Source organism: Haemaphysalis longicornis, unplaced genomic scaffold, assembly GCF_048455015.1.
Source record: "Haemaphysalis longicornis isolate Haplotype H1 unplaced genomic scaffold, Haemaphysalis longicornis Haplotype H1 scaffold_1, whole genome shotgun sequence".
Taxonomy (NCBI): Eukaryota; Metazoa; Arthropoda; class Arachnida; order Ixodida; family Ixodidae; genus Haemaphysalis; species Haemaphysalis longicornis.
In genome coordinates, this window is record NW_027526203.1 from 441,219,027 (window position 1) to 441,243,080 (window position 24,054).

The 24,054-nt window shown below is 48.1% G+C and overlaps 1 protein-coding gene and 1 non-coding gene across 10 annotated transcripts in view; one reads left to right on the forward strand and one right to left on the reverse strand.

The window, feature by feature from the left end:
* Positions 1–24,054, forward strand: part of LOC144155851 (uncharacterized) — a 1,021,707-nt gene that overhangs the window by 65,924 nt on the left and 931,729 nt on the right. The window lies entirely within an intron of this gene.
* On the reverse strand, positions 947–1,019 carry Trnar-acg (transfer RNA arginine (anticodon ACG)). Its single transcript has one exon. It is a non-coding gene; the product is annotated as a tRNA-Arg (tRNA).

The following is a 24,054-nucleotide window of genomic DNA, read 5'->3' on the forward strand; positions in this document are numbered from 1 at the left end:
TCGAGGCGGGCATGGCTTTTACCTTGATAGTGGGGGAATTTCCTACTACACGAGGTGTCAACTATAAAGACGCAGCATCTTCCAAACACAAGTTGCTCAAGGCTTCATTTAAAAAGAGTGCACTGGGGTCGAAAGGGGCGTTTTCATATGATCGGTCATCCTGACAACAAACACAATTGAAGTCTCCCATGAAAAAAATCGGCCGGTCACATTCCAGCAACTTAAGGACGTTTTCAAAAAAAAAAAAAAAAATACGCCTTTGCTTAGGCACAGTAGGCGCTTAGACACAAACCGCCCTGTACGACTGCTCCCCATAACAAAAATTGCAACAAACAAAACGCCCACCTAACCATGTGTCACACTTTGTACGACACATTTCGGGTCTTTTTTAACAAATATAAGACATCCGCCAGCTGTTCCAACCGCATGACTTACGGATACGTAATACCTTTCTAGAAATGGTTGCACCATGGTGTTTGTGTCTTCCTCTCCCTCAACCTGTGTCTCTTGGACTGCCAGTACGTTAATTGGCCTTTGCTCCAGTAAGTTCCGCAGCTGCATTTGTCGTTTCTTCGAGCCTAACCATCTGACGTTAAGAGTTGCTACATGGAGGGGCGTAGAAACGAACATTGCTGAGCGAGAAAGGGTTCACACTCCCACCACCGTGCTTACATTCGCGAAGCCGTTATTTTCGCTGGGTCCGAGACGCCGACAGAGACCGGTTTTCGCGTGTCAAAAACTTGCCTTTCTTGCTGGCCGCTTTCGCCCATTCCCGCTCCAGCTGCTTCAGTCGCTGCTCGTCGCTCGGGCCAGTTTCTCGTCGACGTTTCGGCAACGCGGTTTCCACGTTGTTAACAGGCGGACGGCTAAGTAGTTTATGCCTTTTCCAATTATCTGTTTTTTAGTTTCAATAAGTGTCTGAATACGAAAAAAAAAAAAAAAGCAGCGAGCCTGCCAGGATTCGAACCTGGAATCTTCTGATCCGTAGTCAGACGCGTTATCCGTTGCGCCACAGGCCCAGTATGGGTTTACAGTGCATGCTTTTTTTCATTTATCTGCTTTTTTGGCAAGACGCGCGAAATCTAGAACTGTCGAAAACCGCAGCGTTGAAAGGGAAAAGGAGCAGTAGCCTTCGCTTCAGCGACATTCACGCGGAGTCTCGCTGACTGCGAGAGGGACGCGAGGAGCACAGGCGCCTTTTGAGGTCAATCCGGGGGATTCTGTGCCACCCTACCTGGGGCGCCCGCTATTTCTGCAAAATCCCCCCCCCCCCTCACCCCCCACCCATTTTCCGTCACTCCCCCATGGAAAGATTTCGCTCGCGGCGTCCCGCGTCGCTTGGGGAAACTATAACGTTGGGGTTCCCAATTTTAAAGCTTCAGCCAGAGCTGCAGTTATAGTAATCGAGAGAAACGTATCGATCAAGCTCCTTGTGGAATTCGTGTATTAATTGCAAACTACAGTTTATACAATAACAGGTTATTGGGAGTTTGCCCGCTATTTAAGCGTGCTCACTCGCACACTATAGTGCATTGAACAAAAGCACCCTTTATTTTTTTTTCGACGTTTATTGAAATGAGAAACCCGTGGCCTGGTGTCTCTTGCTAATGCATCAGGCGCCCCGAGGGGTAGCAAGAAGGTACGGTACTTTTGGCATGGGTGAATTCGAAACGCCAAATTCCTCTTGAGTTTGCTGGTGGTAGCAGCTTCATAAACTTTCAACCGCCACACTTCTTTCTACCTGCATGGCAAACGGATGTCGGCGTTCATATACTGCCAGTCTTGCTTTCGTGGACATTTCCGTACACTGCCACCCGCCGCGGTGGCTCAGTGGCTAAGGCGTTGCGCTACTGAGCACGAGGTCGCGAGTTCGATTCCCGGCCGCGGCGGCCGCTATTCTGATGGAGGCGAAAAGCAAAAACGCCCGTGTGTACGAGATTTCGGCGCACGATAAAGATCCCCAGGTGGTCAAAATTAATCCGGAGCCCTCCACTACGGCGCGCCTCATCGCCTGCGTTGCGTCGGCGCGTTAAACCCCACAATCAATCAATCAAATCCGTACACTGCCGTAATAATGGCTTTTCATTTGGCAGGCATTGAATTACTGAGTGAGAACTTGAAAAGAGGGAGAGGGAGAGATAGAGGAGGCTCATTATGAGGCGAAAGCAGAGAGGTCTTCCGGCATGTTGTCGCCCACATGCTACTCAGCGGGGATGGGAAGGAGGGTATAATAGAGGCTGTATAGGCAGTAATGCGGAAGAGCGAAAAGAAGGAAGGGAGAAATTAAAAGACGAAAAAAAAAATGCAGTTAGTCTGTAGGTTTGAGTGTGTCACGTAAAAAGTCTAGATGGTTTCACATTGTGATACATTGTGATAGTCCTATATCACGCCGTGTTCGCTGCTTAGGTTCAGGCTCGTTACCATGCATGTAGCTCGAGAAAAAAAAAAAAACAACTGGTGAAGAACACGAGCGCTCATTCTCTTGGTTGAGTGTTTCTCTTTGCCAGGGCGGCGCGAGCCCGAGCCCCCAACTTGCGGCGGAGGAAGACGACGAGGTGGTGCCACTCATCACCTACAAGGACACCCTGGAGTGGTACCGGACTAACCGCCGGACGCTACCCCCACCCCACCCTAAGCTGACGCGACGCGAAGCAGTGGTGTTTAGGCAGCTGCAAACACGTGCGCTGATGACTCCAGTGATAGCTAAACACATATGCCCGGAGGTGTACCCCACTGATGTGTGTGTGATGTGCAAGTAGGACAGGGCCACGGCGGCCCACATCCTGTGGGACTGCAGAAGACACCCGAGCGAGGCCAGTGCAGCAGAGACGTTCCCGCCGTACCTTGTCAGTGCGGCGGCGTGCAACGACTACGTCATACAACACATGGCCGTCCAGCAAGTGTCGGACGCCCTCGAGCTTCAACGCCCGAAAGTGTCACCCCCACCCGGGGGTAGGCATGAGTAGGTGACGGAAGCCGAGTGGCCGGCTGACACGACGCGAGGCCGCGTCGCGTTTGCAGGACAAATAGAGATGTTTTCTCTCTCTCTCTCTTTGCCATTTGCGCGTGCATCAGTGCACGCGCAGGCGCGAGTGATAACGCTCGCTTGACCGTTCTGTCTGGGCTGCGGGAGCTTCCATTGTCGTATAGTGGTCGACAGTGCAAGCTGAGAATCACGCATCCAGACTGGTATCGGAAAACTGGAATTCAGTATGTCATTCCCTAAATCACACTTTCAGTACCAAAAGGACTTGGAATATCCTACGCCACCTTTTTGATCCGACGTCGACCAAATCGTCCCACAACCTAACGGTGTCCCTTTTGATACACAACTGCCCGGGGCCGCAACATGCGCTCATCACATATTTACACAACAAGTACTATTATGAGCAATATGAAAGGGCACACAGGAACGCGTGGCAAACAGCCTCGAAACACACTCGGAGGGATACGCGGATGGCGCTGTGAAAATCAAAGGGGGAAAGGAGGGCGCTCTTCCACTAACTGTTGGCACTCCCACCACGCTGTCATTTCTGCAAAGCAGCAGCTTACGTCATTTTCCCGATAATATGGTATCGTCCGACAGCCGATAAGACGCACGGCGGGGATGGGAACAGTTATTAGAACAGAGTACCCCTTTCCACTTTGTTTCCGACGGCAGCCGCTGCGTATCACGCATAGCTGGGTCTGAGGGTGTTTTCTACGCGTTCCTGTGTTCCCTTTCATATTGCTCACAATAGTACAGTCGCCAGCAAAAGTTTGCGGGATGTGCAGCGCGTGGCTCAGCGGCGCAAAACTGCACTGCTGCGCCATCTGCAGCCAGCGGGCGCCGGGTCGAGGCTCAAGGAACTGGCGTGCTTGGCGCGCTTTGCGCATGCCTGTCCTTTATTAGTTACGGGGCATCTTTGATCCTTCGCGCGCCGCGACATGCTTTCGATATTCCCGGCAGCCGCTGTGGCCGCCGCGTGACCATCGCCGTCGTTCTGCTATCACTGGTGCAACAAAACACGTGGGCTCCAGCCGCCGTTTCCGCGGCGCGCAACGTCGAATAAATCTTATATTCCGATTGACGCATTTGTCCACGACTAAATTTATTTTACTTGAGTTATTTAGGCTAGCCGTCGGAAACTGCGTCTCGTGACGGGGTGCATAGGAAAAAGTCGCGTCACCAAATTTAATACAGCAGCAAAGCAAACTTTCTTAGAAACATCATGCAGAAATTGGCCGCGAGGATGGCGTTAGCTATTACGCCGAAGCACATTTACATGCCACAGTTAGTTCATAGGGAAGCTGTAAACGATAGGGAATTCCCGTCTGCTGTCAGTATATGACATTCAAAGGAGGAAGTATGGTTACGGAAAACGGCTGTAACTCTCGTTTTGTCAGAACAACCCCAGACCAAATTCTATGATAATTAGCCGCGCAGGCGACTACAGCGTTTTGCCAGCCAGTTTCAGCCCCGTGCTTGTCCTATAGAATAAAACATTAGTCCGTATTGCTTTCATTCACCTATATAACTAGGAAGTAAGAGGAACTCTTACCCACAACCTGCTTCTTTCGTGACCTTCTTGAATTCCGACCAGCTCGGCTTGTCATCCTTGATCACAGACTGGAAGGGCTCGAAACTTTTTCCCATTGCTTTTCACTGAAACTTAGGTATGTGTACCGCCTTTTACAACGCTGCACCCCCTAGTCCCCACAGTAAGAACCTTGCGTACGAACTGGAGTACTTGCTCTGCACTCAACAGTTCTGAGTTTGTTTTCGGTTATAGCGAGGTCCGTAAAAGTCCTTCGCAGTCATCTGAGTCTGTAATTTATTGACACTTGCCCTCACGACTTGCCATTTGCCACTTTCACTCGCCACTTGCACTCGCGTCACTGCCTACTTAAGCTGCCCGTAAGGCGGGCGATATCTCTTCTGTGTTCCTCCGGGACGGGTGGTGGCATGGTCCCAGAGCACGCATCAACATCAATTGTTGTAGCTATAGAGATGAGCGGCGAGCGGCAATTCTGGATCAGCTGACAGTTCATCGGTGCTTAGATTAAAAATTAGAATATAATTCGTGCTGGACAAGCTGTGGCTCGTGAAAGATAAGATTTATTCAATTTTGCGCGCCGTGCAAACGGCGGCCGCGGCCAACGTGTTTTGTTGCACCAGTGATGGCATAACGACGGCGATGGTCACACGGCACCACAGCGGCTACCGCGAATATCGAAAGCATGTAGCGGGCGCGCGAGGGATCAGAGATGCCCCGTAACTAATAAAGGACAGGCATGCGCAAAGCGCGCCTAGCCTGCCAGTTCCTTGAGCCTCGACCCGGCGCCCGCTGGCTGCAGATGGCGCAGCAGTGCAGTTTATCGCCGCTGGGCCACGCGCTGCACATCCCGCAAACTTTTGCTGGCGACTGTACATACCACAAGGCCCTCCAACAGAACACCCGTCATACACTGGAGAGGCCAACGCCGCCCTAGATGCACCTTTTACAGAAGCCGAGGTGAAGGCTGCCATTTATAAGCTAAACATTAGGTCGGCCCCTGGGCCCGACCACGTTACTAATAAGATTCTTCGGCAGTTGGATGACTCATCCATCACTGGCATCACGGCCCTTTTTAATGAATGTTTGACCCAGGGTAAAATTCTGGAAAAATGGCGAACGGCCAAGACCATACTCATTCCAATTCCTGGGAAACCGCCACGCATCGATCATCTCAGACCCCTATCCCTAACATCGTGCCTAGGGAAACTACGTGAGCATGTTAATTGTTTTGACCCGACTCACAGAACACGCCGAAGAGACTCAGCTGTTCCCTCACACCATGCTAGGATTTCGCCCTCGTTTATGCACTCAGGATCTCATGTTGCTACTACAACATCACATTTTGGGTCCGGCATACGCGCCAAAGCACACAACTAAGGTGATCCTCGGTTTAGATATCTCCAAAGCCTTCGACACTGTGCGACACTCGGCCATACAGATGGTGAACAAGAATGGCTTTGGAGAGCGCACATACAACTACATAAATCACTCCTCTCATCTCGTATTCGCCCCGAGCGCGAACACAGTCGGCCCCTGGCGGCGGCGGGACGAACCGCTCCTAGTGTGGATGGCGCTCTCGCGTCGTCTGCTTTTTCACGTTGCGTACGGCGCAAGACGCGTGCTGCACACGACAAAACAACCAATATGTGTGCTCGTTTGGCAGTAAGCAATGACATAGTTATCTCTGCTTGCGTATTTCCTCTAGAAACACGATAATCAGCGGCCGTTGCGGGTTAATGCGCTGGTTTAATTCCACGAAACATCTTCGCCCTGGTCACCGCTTGAGTGTGAAACGTGTTATAAACATTGCTTCCACACATTGCACTTTTCTTATTGTTGAGTGCAGTCGTCTGCCGTTTCGGGAACTTCGAAGGGTGCTTTTTGAAAATGGCGTGGTGATTATTTAAAGGATAAAAGTTTAGTACGCGAAACGGGTAAGAAGTGACAAGGCCTGTGCATACGCGGGCAAATTCCACACACTTGTAAAATTGCGCTGTGTCCTTATAGAAAGAAGAAACAAACAAAAACATTTACACTGCACACGACCCGTGCGCTATCGCCCATACATTACCAGACACGTATTTTACACCCGCAAGCGCCTGTGTGATCGTGTCCTTCTCGTACCTTTTCTAAAATAAATAGCATTTTTGGACAGTCGTTTATACTGAGGAGGAGGAATAAACATTTATTCAACTGTATCGAGTTGCTATTTAAAATACGTTTCTATGGATGCCCAAGAGTATTTAGGGGGAATGTTTCGGTAAAATTAAGCAGTTGTGAGTTTGCGTCAGTCATGTGGCATTTTGTGTGTCATGTTCATATATATCATTTTCAAATCCGACATGAATCACCTTGTCCAGAAACGTGTCTCACTCAGCATAACCAAATGCCTAATATGGTCACGTCTTAACCTCTTAAGGTGGACCTAAGTTTAAAGAAAGAGGAGAAAACGCGTAATATAATTCACGTTGTTGCCCACATGTGTGAGGGGTGTGTGCCATGACTCGCTGTTTTTTTTTTTTTAATTTTTCCCACAATGCTTGCTTTCAATACAATTTTGAAAAAGGCGAGCCACAATTCCTGGACAATCCCGGGCCAAAGGGGGTTAATCAGTTTTAAAAATACGTACTGCTTTTTCACCGCTACAGAACACGACGCCTAGTGTAGTTTCGATTGTAAGTAATACTGCATGTAAGTAATTACATGCGCTCTCTTCTCGCTGCTCTTGCAACGTTGGCAGGACCGCCCCCCCCCCCCTCTTCCCGAAAAAAAAACTAAATGCACAGAATTTCCTTTTTTAACCTATCCTCTAGAATTAAATGCCAAGACAAAGGCGATATTCAGTGTACAAAACAAAGTAGCTACCGGGAACCCGTTGCGCTGATTCGCAACGAGAAATAAGAAGGAAATGTTTTACTACATCTGCAACAGCAAAACTTCATTTATTGCCATCTTTAGCGTTCGTAAGCGACCTTATACGCAAAAATGCAAACACATCTCGCTGTTGCAGGCACCTGTTAGATTTTAAAAGGAACGCAAATGGTCAACAGAGCCGCCGTAACAGAAACTTGGTCCCAGAAGCTTGGTTTGCACACTGTAAACCTGCTTGTCACTTTGCGAAAATCTAGCTAAACATGAGATGTTGCTTGTACTGCGTGCGTTGACAATTCAATTCGCAAGTTCACTTGCGACGAAAGCCGTAAATAAGTGATCCGAAACCGTTATTCATCAAACCTTCCTTCAGAGTCGTAAAAATTTCATTTAGAAGACCCGTTAGAGCGGTTACATTTATATCCCTGCGCTGATCAAAATTCAGTAATTTTATGTTGCCTTTCGAACACACAAAAAATGTCGTAAGCTCTTAGAAAGAATGTCGTGGGAGATAGGTGATGTTACCATTTCAGGGCATCCCACAAATGCAAGAATGCGTCATGCTGCCAGTGAAAGCCAATGAGATTGCCGTTGTAAACTGAATTTCAGAGATCGATGCTTCCTGATTTGTTTCTATTTATGCCTTTATTGAAGGCTCAAAGCCGTAGTCTGGAAAGATCGAGCTTGCTACGAGCCACAGTGTACAAGTTCATTGTCACAATTACGGCCATTCTGATATTCCCGATGAGTCGTCGCTTTTTTTGGCGTAGTAATGAAAACTGACTGCCGCTTCCATGCTATACATTGAACGTTGAGGAACCGAACTACAGCATACCACTCTTGTTTGCACCTTTCGTGCGCACATACCGCGGGAAAAAGGCACGAAGCGCGCCCACAGTGTGTATTCTTACGGGCCGCTCAGCGGAGCATCCACACTAGCAGCGCGACGCTGTCGCCACCTACATGTCGAGCTCGCGGCGAATAGTCACCCTTCATTTCGGAAATATCCACTCGGAACCCCATTAAGCTGGGTAGCCTAGGAACCCCCCAAGGATCGGTATTGTCACCTTTCCTGTTTAACCTCGCCATGAGGGACCTCCCGGCCCTTCTCTCGGACATACCCTACCTACATCATTCCATCTATGCAGACATCACCTTGTGGATGGCTCGAGGCTCCGACGGCCAAATCCAGGAAGCCCTGCAACGGGAACCCAAACCGTTGAGGAGTACGCAGCCGTGCGCGGCTTATCGTGCCCCCCCCCCCCCCCCCCCTTAAAAAAAATTAAAAAATCGGAGCTTTTTATCTACAAAGCACATAATAAAAACCCACCGATATTGAACGTAACCACATCATCAGGGGCCACCATTCCCATAGTTCACTCCATAAAGGTTTTGGGACTCCGCCTAATTATGCTAATGGCCGGCATACAGATGCACTCAGGGAGATCGAGAAGGGGGTAAATCAAAGCACCCGACTCATCTCCAGGGTTGCAACAAGGCACAAGGGCATCAAAGAGTCCAACCTCATTAAGATGGTGCAGGCCTTCGTCATCTCGCGCGTTACATACGGATTGTCTTTTCTCACCCTACGGAAGACGGAGCAGGAGAAAGTTGATAGCCGTGGTAAAAATATTACTGGTGCAATTGCGTGAGCTTGGATTCGGCACGACAGTACTCGTGCAAATTCGTGAGCCTGCATTCGGCACGACATGACACCGTAGCTCCTGTGAGGTCGGAAACAATTTTCGTTGGAGATTTAATACAGCTATACCTGCTGCCCATGATGGCTAGTGCTGGTTGCAAGCAATTGTACGTATATATTGGATACCAAACTCTTGATGTAGCTCCGTGTTCGTGTTCATGACTCGAGGGTGTGCTGGGTCCCTGGGTCGAAACAAGCAAGATTGGGCGAGGGGACGTGCGCTCAGCTGCTCCGTTCATTTACGTCGAAGCTGTTTAGAATTACGGTTCCGTGCATTCTTGCTCTGCATCCTGCTCTGCATCCTGAAAAAAACGCCTTGTCTCAAAGCGAACTGTCCCCGCGAATCTCTGAAGCGCGAGGCGTTCATAGATATGCCTTTGCTTTTTTAATGCGTAGCATTCTTTGCCGAGTACCCCCCTCCCCCTCCTTCCGCCAGGATCGTGTAACGCCCTGCATTTACACAAAAATGCAGATATCACGGAAGTTCAACCTGTAATCATTATAAAAGCGTAAATGTAGGGAATTGATCAAATTAAATGTTAAAAAACTAAAAAAAGAAATAAAAAAAAATATCGAAAATGGCGAACCGTGTAACACGGGAGTCATGGATAGTCTCAGATTGGGTTAAAATTCAGATAGATGTGGCGCTAAAGAATGTAGGGTATCAAATTGAGGGTCTCAAGGAGGGAAATCACGTGGGACAAACAAAAAAGTGTCTCATTGTTTGCTGAGGCACTTGTATTAGTTTTTATTAGCATTTGCTAGGTGGGATGAGCTCTCGTAGCTCGGAAAAGCACCACGCTATTGTTGTAAGCAATTACCGCCACCGTACCCAGCTGTTAACTTCCAGCATGCACGCGTGTGCGTGTGCGTGTGCGTGTGCGTGTGCGAGTGCGCATGCGCATGCGTGAGCGAGTGCGTTTGCGTTTGCGTGCGTGTGCGTGCGTGCGTGCGTGCGTGCGTGCGTGCGTGCGTGCGTGCGTGCGTGCGTGCGTGCGTGCGTGCGTGCGTGTGTGTGTGTGTGTGTGTGTGCGTGCGTGCGTGCGTGCGTGCGTGCGTGCGTGCGTGCGTGCGTGCGTGCGTGCGTGCGTGCGTGCGTGCGTGCGTGTGTGTGTGTGTGTGTGTGTGTGTGTGTGTGTGTGTGTGTGTGTGTGTGTGTGTGTGTGTGTGTGTGTGTGTGTGTGTGTGTGTGTTAATTGCGTCAGTCATCTGTTTTTTCATTGTGTTTGACATGTAGTCGTTGGAGAACTTCAGAGCCCGAGTTAATTCTTTTCCTTTACATTGTTATCATGTGCTAGTTTTAATATCTTGCGCTGATTTCGTATTGTAATAAAATCAGTTCGAGCTCACACACAAACTGCGCTTGCTTATTTTTCTGAAGTGTTTTCCTTCTATCGCAATGTCTGTTTATGTCTTGGTGGCTCTGTTGCCTCTCTATCTCGTATACACTCTAGCAAGGAGTTAATGTCTCACGTGTAATTGGCCAATTCCGCATTCGAGTGGACGTTGGTACACTGTGGGAAGGAAATTACGGACACGAAACGCGGCCGCAAGGCTCATTCATAAACGAATGTGAAATTCGCCTTTCTGATGAGCTCCGATGCCCCCTGTTAAATATGGTCTTCCTTAATTTCCACGACACCATATTGTCGAAGGATTTGCTTGTTTGTTGGGACACGGGGAAATGGAGGAAGTAACGTTTGAATGGCAGTTATTAGCAGAGAGTTTTTGAGTCTGGTGATTTAAGTTTTTTAGGCTTTTGTTTTTACCCCATGCCATCCTGCCTCGATAATTCAGCAATTAGACGCCAATATTTTTATTTCTATATACCGCATTGATGGACATCTCTGGACAAACCTTCGCATGTATCCTTACGGGTTGGCAAGGAATTTTGGTTAAACCCGACCCAGCAAATATAAAGAAGATACCTTTTGCTATATCCTCATAACTATATCCAGAAAGCATTTTTATATTTGTCCCACGTGATTCCCCTCGATAAGACCTTTAATTTGATACTCCACACACCCTTGCAGGATCATATGGAATTCATACCAATCAAACTAACCATGACTCTCATGACTGTACCAGGACGCATTATTTAAATGTCCGACGTGATTCCCCTTACTGAAACCTTCAATTGACACCCCTGGGGTACATGCTTTAGCGGCCTCACCTTGATTTAACCCCAATCTATAACTCATAATGACTGTCTTATGATTAGAACCACGAAGCCTTTTTTTTATTTGTACCACGTGATTCCCCTCGTCAAGACCGTAAATTTGATACCCTACAGGCCCTAGCGGGGTCACTTCGGAATGTTAACCCAATATAAGACTCGCCATGACTATCTCATGGTTATAACCAGGAAGCATTTTTGTATTTCTCCCACGTGATTCCGCTCATCAAGACCATTAATTTGATACCCATCACATCCTAGTGGAATCAATTTGAATGTTAAACAAATCAATGACTAACCATGACTATCTCATGATATAGCCATACCGCATTTTTGTCCCACGTGATTTCCCTCATCGGAACTTTCAATTTGGTGCCCGCACACCCAGTGGCGTCATTTGTGAATTTTAAACCTAATTTATGACCCACCTTGACTATGTCATGATAATAATCAGGAAGCACGGGATTACCCTAATCGAGACCTTTAATTTGATACGCCACACGCCCTAGCGTCATGAACTTGAATTTTAACCGAATCTATGACTAACCATCAGAGTGGTTTCTTGGGCGAGTTGGTCATTCATCGTGTAAGTAAGCGCAAAATGAACAAGGACGAACGAAGGGAACGGGACACGGCGCTACTATCAACTCATTTTATTTTCACTATGATGTCCGATTTTATACCGGAAGATACACAGCTAATGAAATAAAGGAGTAAAGGGGGAGGAGCACAACCAAGTACAAAAAAACAAAAAAAATGAAGGATGACATTTCAAATGGTCGCGTTACAAATGCCTTTTGCACGGTAAAATCTATGATTTGATAAGTACTGCAGTTCTTTCTTTGTCAATGCTAAAGAAGCTGTGCTAACGCAGTTGTCTTTTAAGGAAACTATCTTGTGGGCCTCGATGATCTCTCGTGTCAACTGATCCTCGTGTCGAGGTTACAACCCTAGTCTTATCAAAAAATGGCTTACACTCACAATCTCTGCAGTCTCTGCAGTGTATGCCCAGGTGTCCTTTAATCTTATTATCTACATTATTCCTGTGTTCTCTAAGCCGATCGTTTAAGCGACGACGCGACTGTCCGACGTACTGCCTGCCACACGGTAGAGGAATAGAATAACTGTGCCTACTGAGCAATTCACGAACCGGTCCCGATGCTGCGTTGCGCACTTGCTTTTCTTTTTTTCTTTTTCCATTGACTCTGTTCATTAACTTCGACAATTTGTTGGGAGCAGAGAAGACAACGTTAACGTTGACGCGCTTTCCTATTTTCTTTAGATTGTGCGAAATACCATGTAGGTACGGCACGACAGCGCACTTCAAGTTTTCTGATGAAATCCTGCTCCCATGTCGTGGAAGATAGTTTCAAAATACAGACAGTACGTCTAACATCTGCCGGGTACCCTCCATTTGTTCTGTTGTCGGTCGCGGATAAGATGCTTAAACAGCTTATGAACAAGCCAGACGTGGCACCCAGGGAGAAAGAAAGAGAAAAGTTGAAGTGCGCTGTCGTTCCTACTCCACACCTCGCACCCTCTCTGCCCTCTAATTTACTAATCTCCCCCCTTCCCCATCCCACTCCCCTCTCCCTTATCTAATTCAATGGTTCATTGAGCCACCAGCCTTTGCGGACCCACTAGCAACATTTCAGGCTGATTCGAGCGACAGACGACAGACAAACTGAGATGCCGAAAGTTTCGCGTCCACCTATCCCAAGGAAGACTACGTCAAGAAAGAAACGGCGGAAATAGCGAAGAGCTAGAGCGCGTGAAGTTTTATGATCGTCTGGGGGCAAGCCACATTTACACCCAACGAAACACCGGCATTTTCGTCTGTCGGAGTCTGAAATACCGCAGATTCGTTGGTTCATGTCAGTGCTGGTACGCAGGATTGGACACAGAAAGAAAATATTAACAAACAAAAATTTGGAAACATGAAATTTAAATAGTATATCGTGATTAAGACACTTCTCAGGGCTTAGCAGCCGCCATCTACATAACCCTCCAGTCGTTCTCTTTATCTTTGTTGTTTAAGCTGCAGTGACATTGAAATTACCTTACAGTGATGGAAGCAGACGTCTAAGTCGCGTAGTCTCAACACATTGCTTGTGACGGAAGATGGATGACAGGCAATCTTTAGTTGACGACACGCAGAGGGAATATCATACTCAATTCCACTCTCGTTAACACAAATGGGAACAGATTCGATAAGTCGCAAATGATATAGCCTCGAAAGCGAGTCCGTACTGGGTTGTAATACAGAAGTGGAAAAATGTCTAAATGTGGTAGTGAACAATCGCGGTAATGGACTGCGCCGATTCCGAAACATCATTAGCGCTGCATTGCGCATGAACGACGTCAATACACAAAGTCAAAAGCAGCAATAATCAGCGCAAGCACAGATAACAGCTTCGCTGAAACACCGGTTCACCCACGGCGCGATATCTAATATTCCCTTTTCTTTCATTACGGCATCTTTTTTGCCAGGAATCTTTAGTGCTAAAGGTTGCTTCCCCGCAAGAAGACCCTGTGTGCAGGGGTGCACTCTTTACAGGCCGTTTGCTTCGTTGTACTGGCGTCAGTTCCGTGACGGTTATGACGTCAGCGAAATCTTCGTGGATAACTTTCGTGTTAAATTGTAAACTGGTTATACATTATATACCTTATTTCCAACCACTGTAGCGCTGGCTCGTTGCCGAGGGGTCTGGAGCGCTAGGTATGTTATTTTAAGTCGCAAGTTCGGTCCCCCGAGGGTACATCCTTTTTTTTTTTTGTAAGTTGATTTCTTCGTTTTCGGTCGATGTTTTCTATACGGAATTCACCAATTTTGGGCCGTAACGTTCATTGCTCCACGACCGAGTTCGCAGAATGCGCGCAGACTGACACTGACGCGCTAGTGAGCTCTCGCTGGCGTGCTGTTGCCATAAAAACCGACTGCTTCCGGGCAGTGTGCACGGGCCAGAATCAGAAGACCCTTGGCCTGGTGCGAATACGCATTTTACGATACAGGTATGAGTGAGGCAAGCTCCAAAGATGGGGAAAAGCGCAAAAGCGCATTCCACTGCGTAGGCCTCGGCTAGTGATTGCTACGATTCCAAGCCGTCTTGGTAGGCTTATCTGAGACATTTTACAGCCGACAACGACAGAAGCACGGTATGGCGATTATTGAGATATTGAGAATGCGCATCCAACGATAACGTCGGATGCCAAGCATGTTGTTTCACAGACCTGAAACCGAAACTTATTTGATTGCCATTGGACATCGTCCAATCACGTAGCCCCTTTACCTGACGTCACTGCGGTTAGTTGGTGCAGCCGCCGCAAACCACGCATGGTAGTTTTTCTTCTTTCAGGTTTTATAAAATAAATACTGCCTTATCGCCCGGATAATCTATGAAAAGTGTGTTCATTTGAGCCTGTCTACGGAGTGCAAGCAAAAACGGGAGCTTCACAAATTCACTCCAGTGTCCATTTAAATGAAGACGAAGTGCCCTTTTTAGAAATGCGACCTTATGCACAGAAATTTGCATAGTTTGAAGCTGAGTGAACAGAGCAGTGCGCTCCTGCGAGTGAGAGATTAAATAAGCAAGTTGGGTCCGTCCCCTTTCACCATTTTTATTCGCTGTGTTAAGAAACTCCCCAATCAGAAGAATCCATGGCGCTCAATTGACGTCTACGCATTCACAGAGAGAGGGCAGCTTTCCCTCTTACACGGGTGGATATCATGTTGGCTACGGACAGGAAATATGCCTATGTTCGAAGCCCTTCGGACCACCAGGGCTGAAGCGCCAGGAGGACGCCTGGGACCCCCTCTGGCAATCATGCGTTGGTCGGCTCGTTGAAGAGCGGCTTTTCGGACACGTTACAAAGGTCCCCACGATGAGCGGCACACCGCTGAAGAAGGCAGGAACGCATAGCCTGCCCACGGCCGCTGGATGGAAAGTAGGCCTGGCCTTGGCCTGGCCTACCGAATACGACTCTCCGCCGGTGACGGTGCTAGTTCCCCTTTCCGCCACAGCGTCGACCCTGGCACTAATCATCGGTGAAAGATAGGAATGCCACAAAGAAGATTTGGATGGATACACAGATAACAATGGTTCTCTAGTGATAGATCTATGTCAGGACAACCTACTTGTAATAGTAAACACAGAAAACAAATGTGACGGTCAAATAACGTGGGAAAGCGGTAACAGACAGTCCAGCATAGACTATAGTCTAGCCTCCGAAACAGTATAACTTTTGTTTTCTCTCTCATTGTTGTCTTTCAATGTCTCACATTCACTTCAGTGCATTGTAATCACCAGGGATTTATACACCCCCCCCCAACACCCCCCCCCCCCAACACCCCCGCCAGAAGGACTTCGACACCCCCCCAAAAAGATTCCACAACCACAAGCACCCTGTCTAGGGATTTATACAACACCCCCCCCCCCCAAACATCCCACCGACACCCCCCCAAAATCGAAATTCTGCATAAACCCCTGGTAATCACCCCCATCTGGCGTAGCAAGCACTGCCGCCAGCAGAGCTGACCTCTCCAGCCCACATTAAAGAGCTCTCTCTCTCTCTCTCTCTCTCTCTCTCTCTCTCTCTCTCTCTCTCTCTCTCTCTCTCTCTCTCTCTCTCTCTCTCTCTCTCTCTCTCTCTCTCTCTCTCTCTCTCTCTCTCTCTCTCTCTCTCTCTCTCTCTCTTCTCTCTCTCTCTCTCTCTCTCCGAAACAGTATACGAAAGGTTGCGGGAACTGAGGATAGCTGAACACGGAACACACAGCTTAGGAAGCGATCACAAGCAACCCGGACAAATATGGAAATCGGTGCAAGCGGAGGAACTAATTTAAACGATGAACAGTTAAAGATCATCGCTGATATGATTGAAGACGAAATCAATAAGTATCCAGACGAAATGATCACGTTCATAAAGCATAAGATGAATGAAGCCAAGCAACGAAACCAGTGGAAAGGGAAGAGAAAGCCGAGAAGCTGGTGGAATGAGGAAATAAAAGAGGCTATTGACCGGCGAAAAAAGGCGTCGAGAGAACATAGAGAGGCAAAAATAACTGGTATGGAACCGTATGAAGTGAAAAAAAAAATGGGCTATCTACCGGGAAAAGAAACTAGAAGTGCAGAAAATGGTGCAAGCAAAGATACAGCATAAAAGCGAGCAATGGATGGCAGAAATATGGAAGAAGGACAAAAGCGCATCCAAGAAGTTTTGGAACAATGTAAAAGTACTAAGCTCAAGAAACGATATCCATCAAAAATGTTTGATTGATGAGGAGGGAAGCATTTAGAAGGAGAGCACGCGTTGGCGCATAGCCATCGAGTGATTAGTGAGAATTAAGTTTAGGGAAATAGAGGTAGGGAAGCCTGCACCGATAAGATCAGCGCCACAGAAGACCGCGGAAAGGGAAATAAGTTTGAGCAACCTTGACTAGAAAAAAGCAGAGCAAAAGGTTTTCCCCCAAACAGCAGTGGGCCCGGAAGGAATACCAATGCAGCTGATAAACCTGCTTGGACCTAAAAGTAAGGTATCGTTTATGAGGCAATAGATAAGGCGATACAAACCAAACAAATACCGGAGGATTGGCAAGAAAGAAGGACGAATTTAATATATAAAGGCAGAGGCAACAAAGCCAGTATTGATTTATACAGACCACTCACAGTAACTTCAGTGTAGATTCGTAATGCAGCCGATAAAATCAGAAATTCAAGCATGGATGGAAGAAAATGAAATCCTTGGGGAACTGCAGAATGGATTTAGACAAGACAGGCTTTTGGACGATAATTTGTTCATGATAACACAATGCATTGAAATTGCGAAAGCGCAGAATAGACCATTATGGATTATATTCTTAGACATTAAAGGGGTGCATAACAACGTAAACAGAAAACTGCTGTAGAGAATGCTCAAACTCTAGGGATTAGATTACCAGTTAATACAGTTCCTTATAGCAATCTACAAAGATAATAGACTGCACCTGACATGAGCAAGGCAGAAATGCGCACAGCAGGTCAACACCCATCGGGGACTGAAACAGGGATGCCCTTTGAGCCCAATACTGTTTATGCTTTACATGGCAGGATTAAAAAAAAAAAGAAACTAGAACAAAGTAAATTAGGGTTCAACCTAACACATATGTTACAAGGCGAAATGGTACAACAGCGTATTCCGGGAATGATATACGCAGACGACTTTGTTCTTTTAGCTGATAACCAGACCGTTATGCAACGGCTCATAAATATTAGCGGCCAGGAAGCCACCGACCTGGGGTTAAATTTTAGCTCAGAAAAAGCGGGAATAATGGTTTTAATGACAGCGGCACTCACAGAGTGTCAATCCAGCATGGCGAATTACCCAGAGTGAAGGAATATAAATATTTGGGAGTGTGGATAAACGAAGGGGATAACTACTTAAGAACTCACGAGGAGCAACTTAAGGGAAAGGGAAAGCGAAACGAAGCATAAAGATCTGTGGGGGTATAACAAATATGAAGTAGTGAGAGGAATGTGGAACGGAGTAATGGTTCCGCGTCTCACGTTTGCGAATGCAGTACTCTGCTTAAAATCAAACGCTCTAGCAGGCCTTCAAGTGAACCAGAGAACGGTAGGACGTTTGGCCTTAGGAGCGCATGGAAAAACAACTAACGTAACAGTGCAGGGAGATATGCCCTGGGCGTCGTTTGAAGTTCGAGAAGCGCAGAGTAAAATATGTTTTTAGAGGAGGTTGAGAGCAATGGATCAACGGAGGTGGACAGCTGAAGTTTTTAGGTACCTATACACGAAAAGCGTGAACACGCAGTGGCTAAGGAAAACTAGAAGGCTAACAATAAAATACGGAAAGAACAGTGGAGAATCCAAGACAGCCAAGCTATCCAAAAAAGGGGAACGGCAGATAGAAACGAATAAATGGAGAGCAAAAACGGATGCTAAAACTTCGTTAGAGATGTTCAGGGCTGAGAAATTAGACATCAGAAAGAAAAATTTGTACGATAATTCCAAAGGTAGTGCTTTGCTTTTTGAGGCTAGAGCAGGTTGCTTGCGAACTAAGAGCTTTGTCGGGAAGTATGTACAAAATGATTGGGTATGAGTGGTCTTCGGGAAAGAAACAGAAACTATGCGGCACATAGTGTTAAAAGGCGAGGGTATCCATCCATATCTACTTGAGGGAAATATTCGGCTTCAAGAAACCCCAGGATTTAAGGATAACACAGAGGGAGTTAACTTCAAGGCTGTAGAGGCGACGAAAAGAAGATTACAATGCTGGTGGACGAAAATCAGAGAGGGGAATATTGCTTAGGACAGCTACCACCTGTAACCGAAAAAATAAGTATTTTATGCCTAATAGGATTTTAAAACCAGTTAAAGGTGTACTGACACCAATTTTCGGCGTTAATATTATTGCACAGTTCGCTTCCTCTACTCAACAGAATACCCTGGCTGAAATATGAGCTGCCTGCGACGCGAAGAACATACTTTAATTGGATCTCATTTATCGCGCCGACGGAGCAGCGCGCGGAGCGGCGCTCAGCAAATGGACATCAGCGTGACATCATCCCGTGAAAGCCAAAAGAAGTGGCGCGACAGCGCTCGTCAAAAACTCGTGACGCTACTTCACGCGCGCGGCCCCGCAAGCGGCGAGCGGGCGCCGGCGCATTCACAAACGGGTGCACGTAGCCAGAACTAGAGGCATAACCGCTGCCCAGAAAGGCACTGTTGGCAAAAATAAAGTTCCACTCACGGGAAAGGAAGCGATAATATAGCCCGGAATCGCAATATAAGTCGCCATCAGGACTTTTATTGAAAGCAGTCATCGAATTTCCGCCGCAATGGTAGGCCTATAGCACCTTCAGGCAGCTCAGCCGTTCAGCTCCGGCGGCGGCGCGGTCGAAACAACGCCCCCACCGGCCTCCCCAGTGTTTTGACGTCCGCACAAAGCGGTGAGGTCATGCCGGGATTGTGTCATATGCGCCTTTCAGGACTTTCATCCTGGGAATTTGAAACAAACGATTTTCAGGCGGTTCAATGTAATTAATTATCACGCGCTGAACTATTTAAAGTGCTGTTTCTGGTTCGCCAGACCATTAACCATCGATAAAATCAATAGGTAATTACCAGGTTCTAACGCGCCCCCGATTCTAACGCGCACTCGATTTTCCTGGCAAAAAAACAAACAAAAAAAAAACGAAAAAACTTGCACCTCCGATTGTAACGCGCACGAAACTTTGTGAGCAAGAAAAACGAATGTGAGAGAAACGGGCGATTTATTCCCGAAGTAATCTCACTCATCTCACTCCTCGTCGCTCTCCGCTAACCACAACATCTCGTACTCGGTGCCGTCAAGCGCGCTCGCGATGCCACACTTCTGAACGAACGTTCAACCATGGTCGATGGAATCGTGCCCCACGCCTCGCAAGCCCATCGCACGAGCTTCTCCAGAGGCGCACGCTTCAGCCGGCCCAATCGTTTTGAACGCAAGAGAACCGCTGCTGCCATTGCTGTTATCAAGCGCGCAAGTGGAACGATTTGACGATTTTTGTGAAAGCCGATAGAAAATCCCAGGCGCCTATGCTTCATGCGTCCGAAAAATTGTTGCTAAAAACTTTGGTGCCATCTTCAGATGGCGATGGCGATGGGTGGGACGAAATTTCCGCTGTTGCGGCAATTTTGGTTTCGTATCCGATTCCAACGCGCATGCGATTTTACGACCTATTTTTCCGGAAAAAAGTGCGCGTTAGAATCGGGTAAGTACGGTAAGTGGAACATGAAATTTTCGTGTCAGTACTCCTTTAAGTTTGCCTTCGGCTTTTTGCCGTCATCACCAATGCAGCAACTTTTGCTGGTCGCTCGACCACCACGCTGCCACACATGAGGAAGGTGACGGAGCCCGGTTTGGGGACGCCTTCCCGAATGTAACAACGGGTTCAGCAAACAGGCAGTGTAGGCAACAGCGACAAGCGAAAAAAAAAAAAAAACAAATTATACACGGGCCGCCGGGGTCGACTTCTGCGCCAGCGACGGCCCGCGTCGCTCGCGTCTGGCTGGCCATAGAGCCACTAGATCAGTGTAGTTAATTTAGGGGCTCTAGCCGGCCAGAAGCAGCCCACTAGCGAGCGACAGCGACGGAGGGCATTTGCGGCGGTTGTCGGTGTCGCTGCATGTGGTTACCCTTTTATTCCGCGGCCGGCTGCGTGGCGCACTATATTTATTTATTTATTTAACGATACTGTTAGCCCCAGTGGGGCCGTTACAGGGTGGTAGACAACAAACAAACAACACTAACAAAGCTTCTCAGCCCGATACAAAGACGCATTTGCACGCAGTGGCAAGCTATCGCGACAATGAAAACAAGCAACACGTGTTCAACAACGGGGTCTCATCGGCCAAGCAACATCCCCGCATACAAGCGGCGCAGCAAGTGTTCTGCAATGGAATGCGCAGGAACTACACCAAGAAACATGTGTACAGCGCGTGCGCAAGACAGAAGCACACGGAAATGCAAGAACACACGAATAAAACGTTACAGCAGCTATCAATCAGTTATAAGTGACTAATGACGAAGCAGGTACGACTCAAACTGATTAACCGTGACTGCGGAAATTGCAGGCTGTGGAAGTGCATTCCAGTCTTCTATTGTTCTCGGTAGGAACGAATATTTAAAACTGTCAACCCTCGCATTAATTGCGAGAAACTGGCCCGCATGGCTACCCCTGACGGTGCGAGTGTTCCTAGGTTTTAAATACGGACTAGTGTCTAAGTTTAGGGAATTGTTTTTTAGCATAAAAAGAAACTTCAACCTAGCTATTCTCCGTCGGTCTGAAAGGCTAGGTAGGTTAAGATGGCTTAGCATGTCACTAACCGAATCAGTGCTTCTAAATCTCGACAGAATAAACCTAGCTGCTCGCCTTTGTATTTTTTCTATCTAGAGCCTGCACCGTGATTGGCGTAGCCGCGCTGTAAGAAAACGTCCACCAATCGTGCGTGTCAAGCTTCGTCTGTGCCGTGGAGATCGCGCGACTGTTCTTATAATTCAACATAGAATAGAAAATCCTCAATATAGCTAGACTCCCAGCATAGAAAATCCCGCCAGAGCACCAACTTCGCTGGACTTTCATCGTCACAGGTTAAAAGGGCTCTGATTTATAAAAGGGCAGACTTTGTTGTAGTTACGAAGTCGATACGATGCTTTGCCTTGAAGGACCAGTTTAGTTAAATGTTTGCACGCTAGTACACACGCATGAAAAACAGCGGCAACAATGTGATATTATATTACCGGGAGCGGTGAATTGAGGAAGCTCGCTGTCGGCTTACTGATCATACTATATCACATTATCTGCTACGCGCAGTTGCTCGCGACTTCATCAGCGCGTGGGCGGTGCTTGTGCTGCGCGGTTTTACTTTCGCGTTGCGAAAAAATGAAAAGAGGTGTACTGTATATATGCTTTGGTCACTTGCTTTCTGAACAAACGGAGCCCCGTTTGACGTCGAATACCAGCTGAAATAGCTGACGAATCTTTGCATTTTCATTTGGAGTTATTGAAGCAAAAATGTAAAAAAGAGCGTTTTAGGCACTGAAGTGAGAGCGCTAGTTGGTTGGTTGGTTGAACTTTATTTGAGCCCATAAAGGGGTCACCATCAAGGCGGCCAATGGGGCGGTCCCCTATTCTCGGGGCCCGTATGCTTCCAGCACCTCCACGCCCCGAGCCACGAGGGCTATGTGGGTCGGCACGGTAGGGCTGGACCGCAAGATCTCCCATCGCTCTTTGGGTGAAGGGTTGGGTGAGGTGAGGGAGGTGGGTGGTGATGGGGGTAGAATCTGTGGGATGGGGCTCTTGAGGGACGTGCACTCTGCAATGACGTGACGCAGAGTGCCTCTTTCTTGTTTGCAGAATGGGCATGTGTCATCATACCGATTTGGAAACATCTTATGTAGCATTGTTGGATGTACTAATGACCCTGCCTGTATTCTTCGTAGTATTGTTTGCTCTTTTCGTGTTAGTGAACGGTGAGGCTCTGGTAGTGTACACCGATCCTCTCTGTACATCTGTGTTATGTCTGTGTAGCTCGTGACCGGGATCGGGTCGTCCTCCCCTCCGCTTGACTCCTCGTGTGCCCGGCGTGTCATCTCTCGGGCGTGGTAGTCAGCGATGGTGTTGCCAACTAGTGAGGAGTGAGCCGGGGTCCACACGAGCTCGACGGCTTGTCCCGGTGGCTCTTTCTTGTTTACGATCGCTAGTGCCGAGGAGGAGATGGAGCCCCTTCGGTAGCTGCTATATGCTTTCTTGCTATCCGTCACCACAACCTCGACGCCGGGTTGAACGAGCGCCAAGGCTATGGCCACTTCTTCCGCAGTCGTGGATTCCCTGGTCCTCGTCGAAGCCGAGACGACCAGTCGGTCTCTCGTTGTCACAACTGCTGCCGCCCGGTCGCTGCCCTTCTGGAGGGAAGCGTCTGCGTAGAGGACGCGGGAGTTTCCCCCCAATCTTCGCGCTAGAGCTGTTGTCCTGGCTTTTCGTCTGTCATCGTCTATTCCCGGTGCCATGTTTCTTGGGAGAGGCTTCGATGTGAGCGCTTCCCGCCATTTGTCTGGTAGTTTACTTGTCGTTAGTGTGGGTTCGACTGTCCATCCCAACTTCTTGAGTACCTGTCTTCCGTGCTCGGTCTGACTAAGCCGTACTCTCTGACTAGAAAGGTGGGCCTCCACAAGTTCGTCGACGGTGTTGTGGACCCCCATCTGATACAAGCGCTTTGTTGATGAGTATATGGGGAGTCCCAGAGCCTGTTTCATTGCCTTTCGTATTAGTACGTTTAGTGCCTCTCGCTGTGTCCTCGTCATCTGCAGATACGGTGCTGAATACGTAATCCGCGAGATGACGAAGGCCCGTACTAGACGGATGGCGTCGTCTTCCTTGATGCCACGGTTGCGGTTTGCTACTCGCCGGAGCATACCCAACACTTGCTCGGTCGTTGTTCGGACCTTAGCGATCGCTGCGTCTGCTTTCCCATCGTTCCGTAGCATCAATCCCAGTATACGACACTGTTGGGTTGGCTTGACTTCAACTCCATCGATTTGGACAGTGATACTGCATCTTGTCTTGCTGTTGACACCTGGTTGGACGAGCAAGAGCTCGGACTTCTGCGGTGCGCAGCTCAGGCCACACGATTTGGCATATTCGTGTACCGTCATGGCTGTTTGTTGTAGTGTTTCCTCCATCCACCCTTCAGATCCGGCTCTTGTCGTCCATACCGTAATGTCATCTGCGTAGAAGGCGTGGTCTATTCCTTCTATTTGCTCTAATAGCCCTGGCAGGGGTAAGAGGGCCAGGTTGAAAAGCAAGGGTGAAATCACAGACCCTTGAGGAGTGCCTCTTTCCCCTAGTGTTATGGGGTCTGATTTGGTCCCGCCGATGGCTATTGTCGCAGTCCTGTCCGTGAGGAAGTCTTGAATGTACTTGAATGTTCTGCGCCCGCACCCCGTCTTGTTGAGGTTTCGCAACACGCTGGCGTGCGTCACATTGTCGAACGCTCCTTTGAGGTCTAAGGCTAGGATGGCTCTTGGTCCGTTCTTCGTGGCTTGCTTGACTACCAACTCGTGGAGCTGCACCATGACGTCCTGCGTTCCAAGGTGTTTTCGAAAGCCAAACATTGTAGCTGGAATTTGTCCTGTATCTTCCAGGTATCCCTGTAACCGCCGTAGCACCATTCGCTCCATAACCTTTCCGACGCAGGAGGTCAGCGATATCGGGCGCAGGTTGTCTACTGACGGGG